Source organism: Macrotis lagotis, chromosome 5, assembly GCF_037893015.1.
Source record: "Macrotis lagotis isolate mMagLag1 chromosome 5, bilby.v1.9.chrom.fasta, whole genome shotgun sequence".
Lineage (NCBI taxonomy): Eukaryota > Metazoa > Chordata > Mammalia > Peramelemorphia > Peramelidae > Macrotis > Macrotis lagotis.
The window spans coordinates 96,169,998-96,193,625 of record NC_133662.1 but is presented as its reverse complement, the minus strand read 5'-3'; the positions used below and the strand labels follow the sequence as shown (position 1 = coordinate 96,193,625).

Genomic DNA, 23,628 nt, shown 5'->3' with positions numbered 1-23,628 from the left:
GGACAATGGACCATTTAGTATTGGAAGTGTGAATTACTTTGGCCACATGTGTCCCTCTTCATGTGTGCCTTAATATCATTGTACTCTAAATTTTCACCAACTCTCCTCAGGTATTTTGGGTTTATTTTTAGTTTGTCCCATGTTTATGGAGTGAGTGTTTTATAGCTCATGTTCTTACTATGTTAGGAAGATTGTTTCTTAGAGGAGAAGGCAGGGAACAGAGAGGGATTGAGCCAGGAAAAAACTCACAATGTCAAGGGGTGGGAGTACACTGTTCCTTACCTATGTTAACTGATTATTCTTGCTACCTAACTTATAAGGTATTTGTTTATATTTTGTTGAATTTAATGACCTCAAAATTGTGTTTTTTAGGACAAATACCTGGTTGTACCTAATTACATCTCTTGGAAAGAATATCTTCTAAAAAATAGAAAGTATTTCTGAATTGGGGAGAGGATATCATTAAAAGGAGAAAAGAGTTACAGAATGGGGAGAATCACTAGACAAATTTTGTCAATTTAACAGTTTTTCCTAGTATATACCTGAATCTAGCTCTTTCTACTGGTATCCTAATTATGCTGAAATTAACCATGACAAGTTCTGATCATTTTTTGCCACATATAAATAGTCACTCTTCAATTTTCTGATGGCACCTGTCAGCAAAATTGAAATTATCAATTAAAAGTGAACTTTTGGGGGACATAGCTAAGTTTTGATTCCAAAATGATGAAAAATATTTTTATATCGGAATGATTAAGATAGAAAACACTCAAAATACAGATGCTATTATTCGGTCCCATATATCTTTTTTTTTACTTATTGTCTTGTAAATGTTCCAAAGTTTGGTAGATTAAACATGCTCCAAGGCAGAAAAACACAGTATCTCTTAACTGTAAGGAACCTTAGTCATATATGATCCAAACCAAAACTGACAGAAAGAATCCTGTCAGAGAATCCTCTCTACAATGTACTCAAGAAGACTACAGAAAAACTTTGACTGCAAACTTCCAATTAGGGGAAGTCCATCCAATTTTTGGTACAAATTCCTTTACCTCAAGCTTAGTTATGCATCTTAACAATTTCTGCAAGTTAATTGTTCCTAATTAATTCTGACCTTTGAAGTTAAGCAGAAAAAAATCTAAATTTTCTACTAAATTGCAACTATTGAAATATTTGAAGACAACAATCATACCCACTCATATATCTTTTAGTTTTCAGACTCTCCTTTGTTGATTCTCAAATGGCATAATTGCAAGACCCCTACCTCTTGTTGTTGTTCTCTGAATGTGTTCATTTTTGTCAATGTCCTTCCCCAAATTTGGTACTCAGAATTAAGCACAATTTTCCATGTGTGGTATGACTAGATCCTGGATGACACTGCCATTTTCAGTCATGCCACACTGACTATTATTGAACTTAGAGTACAATAAAATTTCCAGATAATTTTCAGCATCCGCTCATTGCATCATTATAAATATATCAGCATTCAATGTCTCATCTTGCCAAGAAGAGAGAAGAAATCTCAGTTTCTAAGGTCTTGGATATATTGCAGAATCCCACATTATTTTTAATAAAAATAGCCTTATTTTGCCTCTTTCTCATCTTTGTCATCTTCTTTTTAGCTTTTCCAGAAAGATTTTCAGGTTATACTCTGAAGCTTTTTTAGGAGATGTACCCATTCAATATTCTGCCCCCCAAATACAGAGGTACTCTAGTCCCTTACATAGATAAGACATGCTATTCTTTTTTATTCATTTTCTGTAAAAATAATTAAAATAAGGCATTGGCATAAGAAGTTTTAAAATTCATGATACCTGCTTAATTCAAAATTAAACAAGTTACCAAATATAATTTAGAAAATGAAGAGTGATTAAAAAAGAAGGAATTCCATTAAGTGCTGTAGCCCCAGATTTTTTTTTTCATCCTATGGGCTGGGTTAAAATAACCTAATTAATATTACCTTTCTCCAATCCAATTCTGGGATTTTCATTGTTCTAGCAAGACTTGAGGTTTGAGTTTGTTCTGAGAGATCTTGTTTAATAGCATCTTAAGCATTTCCTGGCTCAGACAATCTCAGGGAGGTTAGGTCAGTGTCCAGGTAATAATGGAGTGGATTTCTGGACTCTAATGTCATTGTACAATAGACACATGTTTAATATGTACTGCTCACAAAGCATTACTATTCACTCTTCTAATTAGCCTTTTTAAAGATTCTTGTCTTTGCTCTTCCCCCATTCCCTCACTCCCTATATCTTTGGTAGCACGTAAGAATTTACCCTTCCCTCCTAAGTGTCTCTCTCCCTCCTCCCAAACTAGCTTTAGGTTCTTAGTCCACAAATTTGTCTCCTCAAATGGCCCCAGGGAATCTGACTAATGCCCTTCGTGTTGTTGTACTTCAAAGATTAGGGATGTGTCTCAAACATTCCTAGATTCCTTTTGAGAGCCAATTATGGAGCTATCATCCATGAAATTATCTAAACCTTTCATAGACCTATTTATATTTTAGTCCTCTTTCCCTTGGGAGTTACAGTTCCTCCTTGCATTAAGACAAAAATTTCAGTAATATTTAATTTATTGCCTACTTTAACCTCTCAGTTTTTCTTCCTATCCATCTACCCCATCTCCTACCAGTGTATAGTTTAAATGTCCAGGAGTCCGAATACAACAAATTTTCTTCCTCCCTCCCTTCCTGAAATTAACTTTATCTGAGATTTTTTTTTAAAGTTAGCATTACTTAAGAGGTGTGGGAGGGGTTATTTTTACCATGACCACTTTTATTGTAATGGAATTTGTTGTAATGATATTTGATTCTTCATATGATTGCTTTGTTTTTATTTATTTTTGAGTCCAAGAAGACATTCTGATTTAATTACTCAATTCCCTAGAATGTATATGTTTATGGAGAAGAACTTCAAAACCCTTGAATTGGAGCCTGTATCAGTTTAAGGGGTTCATAATTCTTTGTACCTTTTAAATAAATTTGGATTGTATTATAGTTATATATTGTTACATTCCTTCTTACTAGACTGTGAGCTTCTTGAGGGCAAAGTCTTTGTAGGATCTAAACTTTGAATCTTCCCCAAAGGGTTCTGCAGAGTAGATGCTTAATAAATATTTGTCAAAATTGGATAATTTAATTGAATTGTCATTTTGTACCAGGATTAGCTTTAAAAAAAAAAGATGAAATTGAGAGAGACGATGCCCCTCATATTCCATTTTCTCCTTAAAATTAATTTCTCCTTCCTTTTTCTTTCACATTCCTCTTTATAATCTTCTCCAGACTTTAATTAAAATCCTCTTCTTCCAGACTGTTAACAAAGAATTAAAATAAACTCCATTTGACATCTATGTAAAACTACATTGGATTACAGAAAAGCTGTGCATTCAGGATGGGTGAAGTTTGCCATATTTTGGGCAAGTTTCATTACCTCCTCCTGCTCATGCCTTGCTAAACCCAACCCAGGATTACTCCCATCATATGCCTATTCCACTCCCACACACATGCTGTGATCAGAGGTGGAGGCTGTCATGTATAAATGCTGATTGGATCCACTATAAATTAATATTATCTAATCTCTATTGGGTCTTCACGAAGTCAGATACTTCTTTTACTCCTCCCTAATGGATTCTCTGAGCCTTTCCAAATAGTATTTTTTCCCCAAGATTCTCTTCTGTACTCAAGACTCTCATAGGATTCTATTTTTCTTCATCTTCTCAATTAAGACCTCTCCTCAGATTTTACTGAGAAAATTGAGGTCATTCTTTCATTCCCTTTATCCAATTTTCTCTATCTCAAAAATCTTTTGTCACCATCCACGATCCTTTATTCCTTTGCTCAAGTCTGTGATCATGAAGTACCTTTACTTGTCAAGACCAACTCCTTTACACGTACCATTAATCTCATTCCTCCTTGACATTTCCCCCATATTTGGTCTACTGTTAGCTTTCCCTGTATATCTTCAATCTTTATCTTTTTACTGGCCCCTTCTTCTCTGTCTCTAAACCCATCTAAGTCTTCCCCATCCTTAAGAACCTTTATTATCCCCTACTAGCCACCTCTAGCTATAATCCTGGATATCTGAACTTGTTATTAATGAAATACTTAGGGGGGGAAATATCTATATTCTCTTTCTAGAAAGAAGAGAAATCTGTTATATTTGGAATGCTCTGGATGAGTTTACAACTAACATTGCAATTTATTCTGAAGTTTGGATTAAAGATTGTCTAGTCCTTTCCCCATCTTATTTATGAGGAAACTGGGCAAAAGAGACTTTATTCTACTTCCTTAAGATTACATGGAAGCCAATGAATAGCCAAACTAGGACTAGAAACCAGATTTAAAGATGATGTTAGGGAAGGACACTAACATGGGTTAACAGACTCAAAAAATTTTGGGTATACCTATATTTTGCTGAGTTCAGGCTTAATATACTTAGAAACTGGCAGTGTGGGAAGATAGGAATGTTTTTCCAGAGATGACAACACTAGTAAAAGACACAAGGCAGATATGTTCAAAGACTGAAAGTTATGGAATGAAATATGAATGTGGTGTCCTTAGTATTATGATAGGGCAATTTGACCAATTATAAGGCCCCTTCCAGATTTAGATAAGGATTACTACTAGAATATCAGTATCGCAGAAAAGAACACCAACCAATCAATGATTGGAGGAGGCATGAGATGCAGGGGTATGCTGTTCAAGTCATCCTTCTCATTTGCCTTTACCAGAATTGTTACATCCCAGGGTCTGATTTATAGGAAACAGGTCTATTGGAGAAACTCTGGCCATTGTGGGAGTCTCTAGACCTTAAATAGTTTTGATTCCTCCCATATGAGTGAGGTACTACTGCACATCATCAAAGCCTGGCAAGTACTAGCCTCTTCTATGCACAAAATTTAGCAGTTAGGTACATCCTAACATGTCTCAGATGGGCTAATCATTTTTTTCCTCTCAAACCTTCTATCTTTGAGTTGTGAGCTATTCATCAGGATGATACAACTGACAAAAGCTTTAACACTAGGATGACTTGAGCTTGCCATTCATAGGGCTATCCTGCTCTATTCTTAGTACATTCACTAAAGCTTGATCTCACGGGACAAATAGGAACCTTGATGCTTTCCAAGGAGTACCCAATGCAACTGGCCCTGCCCTTCACAAAAGTAAAGGGGGCTCCTGCCAGCTTCTCTGGGATCAACTATATTACCTCAATGGATGCCTTGTTTTTGTCCATCTCTTCCCCTCCAGAATCTATGCTCTGAACCCAATTCCCTTTTGATTGACTGAGTACAATGGAGGTCATTGCCTATTTCTTCAGAATGGTGCTAGCCCATCCCTCAGAATTGACTGACCCTGCTCTACTGCTGTTCACATGGACTTTTATCCACTTCTGCCTTCAAAGGTCTCATTTGAATATTTGTTACTACCACTAAGATCTGCATCTACATTAGCTCTTCCCAGGAATCTTTGCCCTAAGCTTCCAGGTTGGCCTGCAGGTGCAGCCTTCCTTATTACTTGTCTTAGCCTAGTCCTGAGAAAATCCAAAAGTAGTCAGCATCTTCCTCTACTGTCTGCTAATTGCCAGCAACTGCAGGGCATGGTCCAGACTCCAGTGCCATCCATTTTCAGGACTAGTTGATTTGTCAGGTAAAATAACTTACCCAAGGTCCTATAGTTTATTAGTAGCAGAGTTGGGTAGGATTGAACCTAGCTCTTTTCTCAAGAGAATGGTCTTTCCATCATATCATTCTCGAGAGTGTGTATTTTGGTGTTAGTTTGAATTTTCCACATCAGCTAAAAGAATACTTGCACTATTTGTCATTTTTGGAAGGTGGGATATTACCTTTGTTGAACAAAGTTTCAGTGAGTTACAATAGATATTGTCTGGTTAGGTGTTCTGAAATATTGAAAGATATTATGTTCTTACACTGTAAAAATCTAGCTTCGATTTTGTTGTGGAGCTAGTCCAGTAGATACTGTTGGATTTGCTGTAATATCATGTTTCCAGAAACATACTTATTAAATGTTTATGCCTTTTTTCATTCCGCAAGCAAGGTAATTTGATATTCTGGGAAGTATGGGCTAAAGAATGGAAGTATAGGGAAGAAAACTGATAATGAGTAGAAATTCTGGTAAAGGGAACTAATGTGAATTTTTATGAAAAATAAAAGAAACATTTCAGATTTTTTGTGTTGGTCTTCAATACAGCTATAACTGTCAGTACTAAATTATGAGAAAAACATTATAATTTATAACTTTTGGTTTAGGGAAACTTCATTGGTGTTTCTATAATGTCCTTTAAAAACAAGAAAGGTTTGAAGGGAAGATAATATGAGTTCCTATACTTTCTAATCAAAGACAGTGCAAAAGGAAGTACATTTTATAGATAGCAATCAATCATCAAACTTTTATTAAGAATCAGTTATGGTACAGATAATGTTACTAGGCCCTGGAAATAGAAAGACAAAAATTATGACCTCAAGAAGTTTATATTTGGTTGTAAGAAAAAATACGTGCACCTATAAGAATGTAGCAGGATAAGTACTGGACTTAAGAAGTGGGTTTTTGACCTTCATTATTAAAGAAGATCAAACTGACATCACTCTGTTTGAGACAAATTAGTGTGTCTGATTATGACTGATCAGACCAATGTGAGCTTGGAATGCTCTACCATAGGTCGGGCACATGTAGTCCAGATGAACACCTGGGATATTTACTCTAAACATTCATTTATTTCATGCCTCCTTTCTGCCTTCCTCATAGAGTGCAGCACCCTCTCTGATGAGGGCATGCCATGTTGAGCGATCCTGTGCCAGTGATTCCCATGCTGCACAATCAATTCTAAAATTCATAAGAGAAACCTTTAGGGTGTTCCAGTATCATTTTTTCCTAACCCTCTTGTGAGCACTTGACCTGTGTAAGTTCTCCATAAAACAGTCTTTTTGGCAAGTGTCAGTTTGACATTCTAACAACAAGGCCAGCCATCATAATTGTGCTCTCTGTAATAACATTTGAATGCTAGGCAGTTTAGCTTAAAACATGACCTCAAGGACAACCAGGTGGTGCAGCGGAGTCAGGAGGACCTGAGTTCAAATCCAACCTCAGACACATAATAATTGCCTAACTCTGTGACCTTGGGCAAGTCACTTAACTGCATTGCCTTAAATAAATAATTTTTTTAAAAAAGAAAAGACCTCAGTTTTTGGTATCTTCTCCTGCCAGGTGATCTTCAGAATCTTTCTAAGAACTTCCTAAGAACTTCACTTTCCTGGCAAAACTCTGGTAGACTGTCTAGGTTTCACAGGCAATGAGCTCAGCACAATGGCTCTGTAGGCCTTCAGTTTGGTAGTCAGTCTAATACTTCTTCTCTCCCATCCTTTCTTTCAGGACTTCCTAAATATTGAGCTAGCTTTGGCACTGAGTACAGATTCCTTGGAAAGAACACTGCCAGGGTAAGTGAACTTGTTCACAGTATTCAAAACTTCTCCATTTACTGTAACTGATGATTCCATATATGGATGGTGTGGTGCTGGCTGATGGAGCACCTGTGTTTCCTTGGTGATGATTGTTAAGTCAAAATTAGCAGAGAATCCATCCATACTTTGTGGCATCTCAGCTTCAGAGGCTGTACTGACTGCACAATCATCTGCAGATGGAAGATCATGCACCAACATTTTCTCCACTTTGGTCTTGGCTTGTAGCCTTTTCAAGTTGAAGCATTTACCATCAGCATGGTAGCTGACCTTGATTCCATATTCATCCTCAGTGAAGACTTCTAATAATATGAGTGAAAAAATCATGCTAAAAAGTGTGGGAGCAAGGACAGACACATCCTTGTTTCACTCCATTGGTGACTTGGAAATCTCGAGAGCATCATCCACTCTCCAGAACCTGGGCATGCATGTTGTGATGGAACTGATATACAATAATAATGAACTTCCCCGGGCAACCAAATTTTGATATAATTTCCCATAAACCTCATGATTTATGGTATCAAAGACCTTGGTCAGATCTACAAATATTAAGGATATAGTGCTGAAGCTAAGCTTTGAAGGAAAGTAAGGTTGCCAAATGGTAAAGATAAGGATGGAAGACATTTCAGGAATTGCCAAGACACAAAGGAAGGAAAATAATAGAATATAATAATCACAGAAATTTTGAGGCCAAAAAGATCTCTGTTTCTATAACTGGAGAATTTAGATACAAATGTATTCACTTTCATTGAGCCTTTCTGGGGCTTAGTTTTCTCATCTGTTAAATGAAGAGATTAGATGACTTCTGAGTTTCCTTGAAGAGTCAAGATGACAGAGTAAAGGCAGGAATTCCAATAAGCTCTCCCTCAAATAACTCCAGATACTTCCAAAAATGACACTAACCAAATTCTAGAGTGGCAGAACCCACAAAAAGACTGAGTGAAAGAATTTTACGGTCCAAGATAATTTGGAAGATACATGGGAAAAAATCTGTTATATCAAGATTAGAAGAGGCTGCAGCAGCCATGCCAGAGCAAACTAATTCCAACCATCCAGTAACATTTCAAGGGTCACCTGAGACCCTGAGGGTGCTAGGGTTCATGAAAGCAGTGGTTATTTCCAGACTTTTTTGCCCCAGGGATTGCCAAGGATAATTGGGAAACTCAGCAGGAAAAAACTGCTGCCCCAGAGTGAGCACAGAGCTCAGTCCAGCAGGTCCTTGGTGCAGCCCCAACCCCAGGAACCAGGAAGAGCCACCCAGCAGGTAACCACCCAAGCAGAGCACTTAGCTGTCCAGTGGTAAGGGCTTCAGGGGAGTCTGCCAAGGTCTCTTTGAGACAGGACTTTGTTGCTGAGCTTTCTTCAGGTTTCAAATCTGTTATCCTATGATACTAAGAAAAACTTATTTTTAAAACAGTAACTCTCTCTAAAACACCTAACAATTTGGTTAACCAGCATTGAAATATTATTTAATAAAGGTATGTCATCTGTAACAAACACCAAAAAAGATAACTTGTTTGGATTATAGATTGTGTGAATAATATGTTTATGTATTATGCTATGTAATACATAATAATAATGATATGTACATGTGTATAATACATAATATATAACAAACTTGAAACATTTGGTTGGAGACAGGTTGTAAAGGACTTTAAAAGTCAAAGATAAGAGTTTGAATTTTATCCTACAGATAATAGGAAAATACTGAAATTTCTTGAGCAGGGAGTGAAAGATCAGGCTTGTTTTTAGAAATTTTATTTTGGCTACTATATAGAGGATGAATTGGTGACAGGAGAGACTTGAGATATAGAGACAAAAAAGGAAGCTATTTTAATATTCCAGGTAAGAGTTAATGAGAGGGGCAACTAGGTGGCGTAGTGGATAAAGCACAGGCCTTGGAGTCAGGAGTACCTGGGTTCTCAGACACTTAATAATTACCTAGCTGTGTGGCTTTGGGCAAGCCACTTAACTCCATTTGCCTTGCAAAAACCTAAAAAAAAAGAGTTAATCAGAATATGAAATTGGGTGGTGACCATATAAGTTGAGATAAAGGATTATACATAAGGTATGATGAAGGTAGAATTTTCAGAAAGAATAATGCTAGGTAATATAGCATTGTACTAGTATCATGAGATCACAGAGTTCATTAAAACACTTAAGATCTTAAAGATGAAATATTCTATTAAGATAGAAATGATACATTTTAGAGATTCCCCCCAATTAGGAGCCCATAGAGGAAATTCTGAAGTCCAACAGAGATCCTGGGATAAATAAAAGCAGTCTAGGGTGAATCAAAGAGGATGGAAGGCAGATGCTTTTAGGGAAATACCCAAAGTCCCTGTTTTAGCTTGGCAGTGCCAACTTCTGATTCCAGTAGGAAGGGAGATGTAACCAATGCAAGCAAGCTTTCTGGAAATGTCTAATGTAGAATCTACTGCTTTGGCCAAGAAATCGAATCCATTCCTAACAGAGAAAGTCACCCCAGGATATTTCAGTAAGTCCAGGTGACACTCATTTCCAGGGCTTACTTATGGAAGAAAGCTCCCAGGCAAAATCCAGTCTTTGATTTCCATGAATCCTTTGGTAGGAAGCCAGCACAAGAGCAACACCTGAGTCTAGCAGTAGGGGAAAGGATACCAGGTGTAGCCTGTAACAGGGGGGATCTGGGAACTCTTTTGACAAGAGAGTTTCTAGGCAGAGCAAAGTACCTGAGTACCCTCAGAGTCTTTTGCAAAAGAGGCAGGTCTGCCTTTCCCATTCATTTGTGGAGCTTGGACCATGCATTGGTTCCACCATGAGCAAATGAAGGAAAACTTAAAATATGAAAAAAATACCTTGACTTCTCCAAAACATTTTCCCCAAGATATTACATCTTTGGAAAGATACTGAGGGGGTAAACCTCAAAGAGAATCATAATTTTACAACCAGTCTAGTTAAAGACTTCAGGAAAAAATGTTTTGGTTAAAGGAACTGAAAATATCCCCGGAGAAAACAAAAACTATACAAAAGAAAAGTGAGAAAGGAAAGAATGATAAGGCAAAACTGACATTTTAGAACAGATGGTAGAAAAACCTCACTCAAGAAGAGAATGCTCTGAAAATTAGAATAGTCCAGACAAAGATCAATGACTATATAAGATAATAAAAATATCATAACAAAGTGAAAAGATTAAAAAAAGCCAAGAAATTCTGAGAAATATAATATCAAAAACAAATGACCTGGGAAAGAGACCAAGGAAAAAATATCTAAGATTTATCAGACAATTTGGAAATTTTGATCAGAAAAATATTTGGAAACATATTTCAAATTTAAAATTGCCCAGGAATCTTGGAACTAGGGATAAAAGTGAAAATAGAAAGAATTCACTAGTTACTTTCAGAAAGAAACAGCCAAGTGAAAATACTCATGGACATCATAGTCAAAATGCAGAGGTTCCAAGGCAAAGAAAAATTACTACAAGCAAACAAAATGAATAAATCAAGATACAAGAGCTCTATAAAAGAATAAAGCTTAGTAGTTACCATTATAAATGAGAGAAAATTTTGGAATATAATATTCTATAAAACAAGAGATAAAGAGTTACAAGCAAATATTACTTAACTGACAAAACTAAGTATAATTCCTACCAATAAAAAATAGATCTTTAATGACATAAGATTTATAAATAAAAAGGCTAAAGTTGAGTAGATCATTTTAAATGGAAAAATAAGTGCCAAGATTAATACAGAAAGGTTTACATATTTGTATGTTTATGGAAAGTATGTGGGGATGAACTATTTACATGTGAATATCTACTCAGAACTCTAATATCATTAAAGACCATGGAGAAAAGTTAAAATAACGGTGTCCAAAAATGATTTTTTAATTTTAATAGGTCCTGGGAAAAGACAAAAATGGTAGAGATAGGAGGTTGTCCTAGAGAGAAAAGGAGAAAGGACAGAAGAGGAATCATTATTACACAATGGAGGTCTGTAAGGAAGACCATAGAGTCATGAAGGAAGGGGTAGGAAGAAACAAGCATTCCATGTACTATATTTTCATCTGAATTGGATAAGGAAATACTGAACAGAATTACTACCCCCTCTCCACCACACAGTAGTGTGCTGGCAAATGTTAACAATAGGCTTTATAGAAAAAAAATACACACAATATATTTTTTACTTTAATTTGCCTCATTAATGTTTTCTGCATAACTTTCTAAAGTCTAAACAATTAAGACAATATAGCAAGATCTGTTTTTTAGTATTTGCCAATTTCTTAGGTGTAAATACTTATAATGAAAATTAAAATTTATTTATCAGCTTTCATGTGTAGCCTTGAATAGGTTCCAATTCACTCCATTTCCTCTCCCCATAGTATTTCAGTATAGAAATGCATATTAAACTCAAAAGGCAAATAGGAAGGAAAGCAATAAAGGGGGAAGTATAGAGAGAAGTCTAAATAAAAGAGTAAGACAGATAAAAACTTATGTATACATGACAATCTTGAATGATGGAAGGAAGAACATAAAAGAGAATTAAAAGGAAAAAGAAGAGTAAAAACCTGAGATAAAGGGCAGCATAAGCAGAAAAGAACTGCAAAAGACAGGAAACAGTCTGTTTCATTTATAAGACAAGAATCAGGGGACCTTTTATTTTAGCACATAGATATTTGTAAAGAGGGAAATAGAGGAAACAAAAGGACAAGAAGAGGGAAACACATAATTGACTATGAAAACTATGAATGATAATAGGATGAACTCATCCATAAAACAGAAAAGGATAGTAGAATGCTTTAGAAAGCATAATCTAACAATATACTGCTTGTAAGAAATACACTTGAAATCCAAAGATTTGTAAGAATTAAAATAATGGGCTAGAGCAGATTCTGTCCTGTTTCAGATGAACTAAAAAAATAGGTATAGAAATTATGATTTCTGATAAAGTTAAAATAAGGATAGATAAGACAAAAAAGCAGAGAATTATATTGTACTTTAACTATAGATAATGTACTGATATCAGTATGTACCTACACACAATATGTATATATGCACCTAATAACTGAACATTTAAAAGGAAAGGGGGAAAAATCTCGAGTTAAAGTGGGAAGGAAAGAGGATTCAGTAATCATTAACATTATTTGGTCCTAGTTAATAAAAGAGAGATCAATAAATGTTATAGACTAGACACACAATGTATAGACGTAAACAAACATATTAGCCTCATATTTGATAAACCGGAAAGAGAGTTTCATTATTTGACAAAAGGATAGCATTCTAACTGAAATTAAGCTTGCACCAATACCCCAACCTGAAGGGAACTCTAAAAGGATATATGAACTAGATTTATGTCACATCACAAATAAATTAGAGGAGCAAGGAAGAGTTTACTTCTTAGATGTATGGAGAGAGGAAAAGTTCATGATGAAAGAAGTTAGAGAAAGCATCACAAAAGATAAATTGGACATCTTTATTATATAAAATTTAAAAGTTATTGTAAAACCAATCTAATGAGAAAATCAGAAAGGAACCCAGGTAACTCCAAAATAAATCTTTGCAACAAGTTTCTCTAATAAATGTTTCATATCCCAGATATATAATGAAATGTTTAAAATGAAAAAGACTAATAGCTAATCGAGTGGATATTCAGTTGCCTCTTAGAATTATCACAGAATCTGAGTGTTGAAAGAGACCTCACTGATCATTTAGTTCAAAACATAAACAAAAGAAAATATCTAACATGTAATCATACAGCCGTGGCTTGAAAAGGAAGGAAGGGGAACCTACTTTTCTCCATCCAACTCATTCCACTTTTGGATAGCTCTGCATGTTAGGAAGTTTGTTCTGATAACAATTTTTTTTTATGTTTTTGCAAGGCAAACGGGGTTAAATGGCTTGCCCAAGGCCACACAGCTAGGTAATTATTAAGTGTCTGAGACCGGATTTGAACCCAGGTACTCCTGACTCCAAGATGGGTGCTTTATCCATTACGCCACTTAGCTGCCCCAATAACAATTCTTAATTAGCTACTTTATAACTTCACCTAGTGCTCCTGGTTCTACTCTATGGTGCCTAACAGAACAAATCAAATACATTCTCCAAATCACTTACTAGAATGACTGGAATAATACACAGGTTCACAATGTAGAAATTTGTCTAATTTCCCACAGTCCTCAACTATCTGTCATTTTTCTATCTCAGTCTGAGTGTAAAGTGGAACCTCAAAGTTAGTTTAATTTGCTATTCTCTAATCATTAATTATTTAAAGTATTTTTCACATCTATTTATTGATAGCTTGGATTTCTTCTTTTGAAAACTACATTAGTATCTCTTAATCATTTATCTTTTGTGGCACTTTTTTTTTTGTCTTCACGTATATGTGGAGTTAATAAATGTCAGGTACAAGATAGTCCTTGCCCTCAAGAAGCTCTGGGGGCCAGTTAAGAGGCACAGTAGGTAGAGCATTGACCCTGGAGTCAGGAGGACTTAGTTCAAATCTGGCCTCAGATATTTAATAATTACTTAGCTGTGTGACCTTGAGTAAATCACTTTACTCCAATACCTTGTAAAAAAGCTCACAATCTAATTGAGGAGACATCATACAAAGAAATAGGTACAAACAAGATATATATTGAACAAATAGAAAAATCACTAACAATGGGAAGATTGTCAAATTAAGGGGAATTGTGAGAGGATTCCGGTATAAGATGGGATTTTATTTCATACCTCCTGTTAAAAAAGATTATCTTAAAATGCTGAAAGAGACATGACCAATATGTTAATTTGTTTTACTGGACAATGAAGTTACATTTTGATTATTCTGTTTTTTAAAAATTTCAATTGTTTTATTTGCTCATTGTGGATGAACATATAGGGGAAGGATCAGATTAATTTAATAAAGAGAGTTTGATGCTGTTTCCATGGGAAATTATATAAAAATTTTATCTGGATTCCTGGAGATATTGTTTTATATTAGGCTAGGATATATCAGACTGTCCCACAGTAGCCAGAGCATCACCAGTAGTCCTGTTTCTTATCAGTCAGACCATGAAGTAGAATGATTCTGGTAAAGGCAAGTGAGAAGGATGCCTTACAGTATACTCCTCACTGTAATAAAGATAATTGTGCAATTCATGTCACCATCATTTAGTTGGTCAGTGTGGTCCTCTTTGATACTAAAAGAACACCACTAGTAGTAAATGGCATCAACTCACTTAAAAAACTTTATTAGAACAATTATCTCCTTACATCTCATTTTTTTAAAAATTGATGTCTTTAATTTTTAATATCAACTTAATTTCTAGATATGTTATTTTACCTCTCCCTTCTCTCCTCAAAAAATCATTTACAATAAACAATGAAAAGAATTAGAGAAAAAGCAGTTCCTCAAACTAACCAACTTAGTCACTTATACCTCATTCTTTAAAATAAGACTTATATTGGTGGTGATCAAGGAGGCATGGATTAATTTGACGAGAGTACTGGCCATGGACTTTTGTTAGAGGGGTATAGAAGGGTATATTCTGTATGTATACAGAAATACATATTTTTCTAACCCCTTGCTGAGACAACAAAGGAGGCACCTATAACTAATCCCCAGTGAATGGGACTGTTTTCAAGCTGATTGATGATTGAGAATCAGAAAGATGGACTATTGTTGGCAGAGTTGTCCCTGTATGGTTAATGGCAGTGAACTGAAAAATAACTTACCAATTTGTCTTATTTTTATTCTCATTTTTTTTCCTAGGACTTCCAGACTAGAGTGTAGCAAAGTGGTGATGGTGGTGGTGAGGGTTGAGAACATTCCTCTCTTTCCATTTCTATTTCCAGGAACAGAAAATTTCAACCTACAGTGGTATGTTGTAAACAGTGTTTGCTTATGTAACTTAAGTAAAGAATTCCTGAATTATCAATTCCTATCTGCCTCTTCTAACTGTCTGATTCCTTTTTTGGTCACTTATCAGAGATAATGATCCTGGGAGCTGATGCTTCCAGAATTGAAAATTCTCTTGTGGCTAATATGGAGTTCAAGAGTTCTTTAGGTAGTTCTTGAATGTGAGACTTTGGTAATTGACTTTTTAGAGGTAGAAGATTTTCTTAACAGCATTCCTATTGGTGGAGGAAGAGGTTCCTCACCAACAATAGATCTGTAGTTGAAGGTCTAATGTCATTCCATGCAGGGCCTGGAAGATTTTGCCACCTCTACATGATATTGCTCTGAGTACCTTGGGCATTAAAGATAGAAGATGAATGAAAATTAGCTGTTCAATAGCCTTACAAAGTGTTTTAACTAAGAGATGAATGAATCCAATGCAATCATTGAATATTTTATTTTTCTCTATTTGTTTGTGGACTCCTAGAAGTTCTTAGCATCATTCATTTTCTAGAGAGGATGAAATAAAGGCACCTTCCCTATTGACCCCTATATTGTACATTAAGTGCTCTCAAGGAATTTGGGGATCTTTTACTCATATTTGAAGAGAACTAGAAATATCTAAGCTTTATTTAGGAGATTTCCTCAAAACTTCTGGAATGGGATAGGAAGAAAAGGGAGGAACTAACCTTTTGGGGTGTCCCACATAAGATCAAATATAGTCTGTTTGAATTCAGAGTTCTTTGAAGAAGAGTGATCTGAACCATACATTTGGCAACATTTTTAATGGGAAATTGTCATGAAAATCCAATAAAGTAATATTTTAAAACCACTTAATCCAAATAAATGAGTCTCTGCTTTATAAAAGAATCATTGATGATTACAAAGTTAGAAAAGATTAAATATTGATCCAAGGTCATTGAATCTCAGAATTACAGAATTTTAGGTGTTGAATGGAGCTTCCAGTAGAAATGACCTAATTCCAAACTATCATTTTACAGATGAAGAGACTGAAGACCAAGGAGATGAAAACCAAAGTCTGAGAAACTGGATTTGACTCTTGCTTCTGATGCTTTCCTCTTGTGTGGATTTGGCAACGTTGTCCCTGGATTCTAGTTTTCCCTATATGTAAAATGAAATAGGGAAAACTAGAATCCAGAATTTACTAAAAGTAAATTCTGAGGTATCTTCCCCATTTACAGTTTTTTTAAAAACAGCTTATACCAATATTTCCTACTTTTTAAACCTTATACCAAATTGCTTTCTAGAATGTGTGGGCAATTTCTAGTGGTAGCTAGGTGACATCATGAATAGAATATGGAGTTCAAGAGTCAGTCAATTCCCCAGAGTCAGGAAGACCTGAATTCAAACTAAGTGAATATTTTGAGCAAATAACTTAATCATTTTAAGCCTCAGTTTTCCAAAACCAACCAATACTTGAAGAAAGAAACCTTTCTAAAATATTTAACACTTAGTTAATCATACATAGGGAAACTAATCAACTTGCAAAAGTCTATAATTATATTCTGTGCTCCACACTCTTAGTAGCCAACCATATATATCCCTTCTTTGAATCTGAGCTCTGTCATTGTAATTTTAAAGGGGACAGGTTTGATTATTCTTCTGTAATCACTGTGTGTAATAGTATTTCTGTTTCTGCTTACTTTAATCAGTGCATAAAACTCTTCATGCTTCTCTTGTATTTATCATAGTTATCTAAAAGTATATTCTATTTCATTAACATACTACAAATTATCTAACCATTCTTCAATGAATGTGCATCTACTTTGTTTCAATTTTCTCCCTCTATAAAAAATGTACTTCTATAAATGTTTTGGAGTATATTGGACTTTTCTTTCTAACACTAATTTTCTTGAAGTATATAAAAGCTTGATATTCTATACTTTCCCATCATAAATTCAGTTGACTTTCTCTTCTAACTGGAGGGCTGAGGAGTGGGGTATTAAATTCTTGCCAAAGCATTCCTTTATAGAGGATTCACAACTTTCCTGGTAACTCCATCAGCTGCTGTAGTTGGCTTCAACTCTAGAGAGCAACTTACACATTAGTGGCCCATTCTGCACCCCCTTTTTAGTTTTCTTTTGTATATTGTCTTCCCCAGATTGTATAGTCCTGGAAAGCAAGGACTTTGTCTCATCTTTACAGTGTTTGGAACATAGTAGACAATGAATAAATATTCATTTAATTCAATAATTCATTTAATTCAAAATTTCTGGATCAAAGAATTAGATTTTAGTCATTTTCTATCTTTCTCTTTTATATGTTGTCTTCCTCTGTTACAATGTTGGCAATGGTGTTGAAGTGGATAGACATCTGGGCCTGAGTTCAAATGTGGTCTCAGACACACACTGTGTGACCCTGGCAAGCCACTTAATTCTGTTTGTCTCAGTTCTTCATTTTTTAAAATGAACTGGAGAAGGAAATGTCAAACAACTTCAATATCTTTGCCAGGGAGACTCAATAGCTTTGCCAGGAAGACCCCCAGATAGGGGTGAAAAGTAGGACCACAGAATGAACAGCAACAATTAGAATGTAAACTCCTTAAGGACAGGAATGTATTTCTATTTGTGTTTCCAGTGCTTAGTATAACTTCTGGCACATGATAAGTTTATAAAAATTCTTGTTGACCTTTAAAAAAATTCTAAAATGCTTTCCAGAATTGTTGGGTCAATTTCTAGCCACTTTCTGCTAGAGGGGGTTCTCTGGTTATCGGGGAAGACCTGAGTTCAAATGCAATCTGACACCAGTTGTATGACCCTGGACAAATCACTCATTCTCATTTTCAAAATAGGCAGAATACCAGCACCTTTCACCCTGGGATGTTGTGAAGATAAAATGGGAAGTTTGTTAAGCATTTTACAAATCTCAAAATGATATATGAATGCTATTTGGCTATTATTCTTAGAGAGGTTTACAAACAAACGAAGGGAAAGTACCCAACTAGCTATGATTCTGAGGAGTGTGTGATAAATATAAAGGGGAGATGTAAAGAATATAATGAGGGAGACTTTGAACAAGGTACCCCTTGCCATGTTAAGAAATAACTTTAATATAGGTTGTCAAATTATGCTAATAAAAAATGTGATGCCCTCAGAATTAGGTGCACATATGAACCGGTAAGTAATAGATAATTAAGCTGAGACAAGAGCTGTGCCTTTTTCTTTTCAGGTTACCGACATCATTATTTATGTCAGTGCCTTTCTCCTTTTCTTCTCCCGACTGTGACTGGGATTTGCCTGAGGGAGAGCATCTCCCGCCAGCTACGACCTTCCTTGCGCGTCGGTGCGTGCGCGCCTGCCCGCCTCCTCCCCGCCTGGTCCCCGGCCCCGGGTTGGTTTGGAACCCAAGGAAGCTGTTCAGACAGGTCTGGTAGCAGAGAGCGGACGGGGCTGTGGGATGGCAGCGCCCCTCCCCGCGCTTGTCATGCTGGAGGCAGGGCTTTTGGGCAACCCAGAACGGAGCAGCTCTGGGAGGCACGTCCAGGTCTTAGCGCAGGGTGGGGTGGATTTTCTGGAGAAAGAGAGAGACCTGGGCGACTCTGGGCGGGTCAAAGCCACCGGGCGTGGAAGGTGGCAGCACCCACCGGGGCTGGTAGGGCTCCTTTCACCCGGGGCTTTGTCGGAGCGGCCTGCTGCAGAACGTCACGTCATCCTTTACCTCCTCTCCCTCTCCCCGCTCCCAGCTGGCACATCGCACATGGTCCGGCTTTTGTGTTAGGCGAGAGATGCATCTGAAGAAAGTCGCTTTCTCGGGCTAGTTTTTGGCTTTTCTTTTGTAGAAATCTCTCCAAAGAGAGGCATAATTCACGCGTTCTGGACAGTTGGCACAATTCAGCGGTTGAGCGTGTTACAGCAGGAGGTAAAGATATTGTTGGTGTAGGTCAATGCAGATGCACTGTGCAGCCAGGGAGCTTAGAAAGCAAGCGCGGGGGTGGTGGTGCGGTGGGGGAGCTGCATCGGGTGCAAAGCCTTCTCCTAGAGACCTAAATTGTGTACTAACTACAGCAAAAACAAAACCAATACAAAACTCCAAATCATTCTTGCTTTGGCTTTTCTAAAACAGGAGTCCATCATTTTTTTTCTTAAATTTCCAAAGTCCAGAAGTAGAATTTCTAACCGCCTACTACAAAGTGTTGGGAAATAAACCTAGTAAGCTAGATAAATCCCCTCTCTCCTGCCGGTCCCCAATCTTCCTCTTTCCTAACTTCCCATCTCAGGAGAGAAAAATATCCGAACTGGGGGTTCAGAGAAAGTGGAAGTGTGATTAGAGCATTCATTCTTAAGGGAAAACAAATGATATGTACCTTCTAAATTGAATTTGTATCCCCCCCCCACAATAACTGATGATTCTCTGTTGACTGTGATTTGCTCTATTTTAATGTAGTGGCATCAAGCCCAAAGAAACAGGCTGCTACTTCATAACTAGAGTTAGCCATCAAATAATTTAGATTGGAACTGGGACTTACTAAACTAGTTCTTGAAGCTTTTCAAGCAATATTCTCGTTTTCCTTTTTTTCTGTTAATAACATTGTTAGACCTCCTGGTGCTTCCTTTCTCCCACAAAACAAAACTCACCAAACCCAAATTTAGGTAGACTTTTCATTCTATTGAGGAAAAGTCAGTTGGTACCGTGGAGATGCGTGCTCAGAAAAATACACCAAAGGAATAAAAGTCTTTGAAGGGAACATATGAGCCGAGTAGGACAAATTTGTGGAACGATGGTTATACTAAAGGTCTTGGCATCATCAAAGTCCCAGTTATTGTAGAGATTGTTAGAGCTGGAAGTATTCATCAGAAGAGAAACTATTTCACTGGTTTTAAACCTTCTGATTTCCAGAGTCCTTTATCATTTTGTCAAATTTTTCAGCAGCCCAAAGAACTCTTGTTTCTATGTGTTATATCTATCAATATGTATTATAGTGAAGATTAAAATATTTAGTAATATTATGAAAATAGCTTTGACTTCAGAGACCCCCCTGAATTTGTGGACATTTGTCCACATTTTGAGAACTAACAATCTAGTCTAACCCACTTATTTTTGTATGCTCAAATTTTTATTTTGAATATAAACATAAGAAGCATTATGAAGCAATGGAGTTTTATTTCCTACTTCCTTTAAATATATATATATATACATATATATATATATATACATACACACAATATTTTGCATATACATACATTAAATTCCACACTTTCAAAATGTTCTTGCTTGTCTAGGTTTCCTGCTGAATTTTCTTCTATTTATTTTGAGGTCTTTAAAAATATTTCAGCCTTCCTTTGAGGGGGTGGGGCAGGAATCACTATTGCTGAGACAACAAGGCAGATAGAGCACAGGACCCAGAGTCAGAAAGTTCTGAATTCAAGTTTCACACTAGACACTTACTAGCTCTATGACCCTGGACAAGTCACATAACCTCTGTTTGCTTAATCCACTGGAGAAAAATTGGTAAAGCACTATTATATCTTTGCCAAGAAAAGCTCAAGGACAATATGATTCATGGGTCACAAAGAGTTGGACATGACTGAACAATAAAAATTACTATTTTTAATTCTTATTCTCTTTTGCCCCATTAAAAACTGAGAAAGAAAAAAAGGACTTGTAATAAGTGTAGCTAACAAATTAAATTCACAGTAGTTTTTGACCAAAAATGTATGTCTTTTTGAATCATTTCACTCTGAAAAACTTCGTACTATGTAAGATTCTTTAATATTTTCTCTTTTGATATCACTTGTACAAAAATACTCATAGCAGCCCTGTTTGTGATGGCAAAGAATTGGAAATCAAGTAAATGTCCTTCAATTGGGGAATGGCTTAGCAAACTCTGGTATCTGTATGTCATGGAACACTATTGTTCTATTAGAAACCAGGAGGGAGGGGAATTCAGGGAAGCCTGGAGGGATTTGCATGAACTGATGCTGAGTGAGATGAGCAGAACCAGAAAAACACTGTATACACTAACAGCAATATGGGGGCTATGATCAACCTTGATGGACATGCTCATATCATCAGTGCAACAATCAGGGACAATTTGGGGCTCTCTGCAATGGAGAATACCATCTGTATCCAGAGAAAGTGGAGTTTGAACAAAGACCAAGGACTATTACCTTTAATTTAGGAAAAAAACCCTTGTATGTTATTGTTTGATCTTGCTATCTCTTATAGTTTATGTTTCTTCCTTAAGGATATGATTTTTCTCTCTCATTACATTCAATTTGGGTCAGTGTACAACATGGAAACAATGTAAAGACTGGCAAATTGCCTTCTGCGGAGGGTAGGGGAAGGATGTAAGATCAGGGGAAAATTCTAAAACTCAAAATAAATAAAATCTTTATAAAAATATTTTCTCTTTTGTAACTTCCAGGTTTAATAATAATAATCTATCACCTTTATATACCAGAATTTGCTCAGTCATTCCTTACTGATGATCTCCCTCATAAATTCTAGCTCTTTTTTAAAACCCCAATTTACTTTTTATCCCCTCCTCTTCAACCACTCCTCAATTGTCTAAGAGCTAACTAAAGGTACTACCTTGGCTTCTAATTTTCTTTTCTTTTTCTTCCTGTTATTGCCCTCTTCAGGATCAGGAAGATTATTTTCTTTACACCATTCTCATTCAAGTATGACTTTTTTCTCTTGGTCACCCTTCTCACCCTTTCCCATCCCTTACTGATTCTCTGTGTTGTGTGATGTAGTTCTACAACAATTTATATTTGTGTATTCAAATCACCTTTGTCTGTTTCCCATAAGAGAGAGGTACATCTGATGCCCATTCTTCTATCCCTTGCTCCATATTCTTCTCTTTTTCCTCATTTATGAGAAACATCAATTCTCATTCAATTCTTCACTGTTATAGTTTACTTTTATTTCCATGATATCTGATACTCTGTGACACTATTTGGGGTTTCTTGCTAAAGATACTGAAGTGGTTGGCATTTCCTTCTCCAGCACATTTTGCAGATGAGTTACATGACTTACCTAGGGTCACATAGCTAGTCAGTGTCTGAGGCCAGATTTGAAATTAGGAAGACGAATTTTCTTGGCTTCAGCCCAGCACACTATCCACTGAACCACTTAGCTGCTCCTTCTTCTTTACTAGTTTTCCCTTCCCCTTTTCTGCCTTTTTCTCTTCCTCAAACCCACAGAATAGCACTAATCTACACTCAATTCCTGGATTTTTCTTATTTTTCTCTCTGTGTCCGTTAAAGATTTTAAGGTTCTGAAGGGACTATTACTTCTTCTACAACTGAGAATATTTTTACTACATTATCATGAAACTTCCTTTGCTTCTTTGACTATATTTACCTCTTTTAGATTTCTAGGGTCTCTTGTCTTAAATCTCCAATTTTAGTTCCTGAATCATGCCTTTATTCCAGGATGACATTTCATTTTCTGTTGTGCTTTTTGAAAGGGTTATTGGTTCTACAGGTCTTGCTCTTTGTATTTCTACCCCTATACTCACTCCTAGACATTTTGACATTAAAATGTTGTATGTTCAGGACGTCTCTAGTGCCTCTGGACAGTATTTTAGGGATTTTGCAATCTTAAAGAGTCTTTCTACTGTAGCTGCCTGTCTCTTGACATAGAATCTTATAGCTCTAATGTCTCTGTGGTATTGGAGTCTGGTTGCCCTGTGAGGCTACTCAGGACTGGTTGCTGGCCATCTTTTTTTTTTTCCTATTCTGTGTGGTTTCTGACTGACTTCTTATACAGATTTTTCTTGGAAAAGGTCACAGTAGTTTCTTATTGAATTCATTGATAATTATTTAATCTGCTTCAAAATTTGGGATTTTGTTGGAGCAGGTATATGGGAACTAGTCTTGTTCAGGAAGCCATCTCTGGACTGTGAGTCCTTTGAAAATTTTTTTTATATTGTTTGATATTTACTTTGATTTATTCAAGCTTTAGTTTCTACATTCTAGCTGTTTGTCAGGGTCAGGTTTTACTTCCTAATGGGACTTGGGGTAGAATATTTGGACTTCTTGTTCTTTCACAGATTTCCCTTGGTCACAGTGTTAATCTTCACCTTTGGAGGTTAGTCCTGGATCTTAGAGATACAGAGCAATAGAGCTTCAGAGTTCCCTATGTCTTCTGAGAACTGAATATCAGGGACCTCAGATACCTTAGGTCTGGGCTATCCTGATATAAACTCTGCCCTTACTGCCCTGATAAGTGTCAATCCAAAACTCCTGAAGCCCCCAAACTGGAGTTTTCTCTGGTGGTCCTCCACGATTGCTACTTCAGTCACAGAGAGTCTCTGACCGTTTTATGGTTGATTTTGGAG

At 36.4% G+C, this 23,628-nt stretch overlaps 1 long non-coding RNA gene across 1 annotated transcript; it reads left to right on the top strand.

The window, feature by feature from the left end:
• Positions 1-8,210: 8,210 nt before the first annotated feature.
• On the top strand, positions 8,211-16,973 carry LOC141489805 (uncharacterized). Its single transcript, XR_012468997.1, has 3 exons — positions 8,211-8,734; positions 15,198-15,305; positions 16,325-16,973. It is a non-coding gene; the product is annotated as an uncharacterized LOC141489805 (long non-coding RNA).
• Positions 16,974-23,628: the final 6,655 nt, after the last annotated feature.